Genomic DNA, 652 nt, shown 5'->3' on the forward strand with positions numbered 1-652 from the left:
CATGGTCATGACTGTTCCTGTTGGCAGGGATGATTGTGATGATAGCAATCGTAAAAAAGTCCGCTAATGATATATCATCTCTAACGAATACACTAAAATTGAAAAACAAAAAAGAATGATTTGGGGCATCATAAACAGCTTCAAATTTTAGTTGTATTTTTGTTATCTTATTTAAATAAATTGACTATCTATTGTGATTTCTTTTTCATTTCATTCATCTCTAAATTGGCACAGTCCTTTACTTTTGTTACCCATCAAATATATTTTCTTTGGTGATAGAGAAAATAGCCAATATTAAATATTAAGGGGACACTTACATATTATTCTTTATGATTTTTTCCCCTTGTGGCTGTAATTGTAAACGGTAAATATAAAAAATGGTAAGATATAGAAAAATGAGAAGGAAAGAGTAGCAGAAGTAAGAAAACTATCAGAAATAGAAGGGTGAACTATGAAATAACACCAAATTCGAAAAGAATCTGTTTAAGCAAATAAAGGGGAAAGATATTTTGAATATTACAGACAGGTCAAGTTGAGCCTAATATGTGATTCAGAAGTAAGCAATTGAAAGAAAACAATAAAGCATATAAAATAACGGAGCAACAGATCACAGTTAAACAGGTGAACAACTAGAAAAAGAGAAATGGTGGAA

This window comes from Penaeus monodon, chromosome 23, assembly GCF_015228065.2.
Source record: "Penaeus monodon isolate SGIC_2016 chromosome 23, NSTDA_Pmon_1, whole genome shotgun sequence".
NCBI lineage: Eukaryota > Metazoa > Arthropoda > Malacostraca > Decapoda > Penaeidae > Penaeus > Penaeus monodon.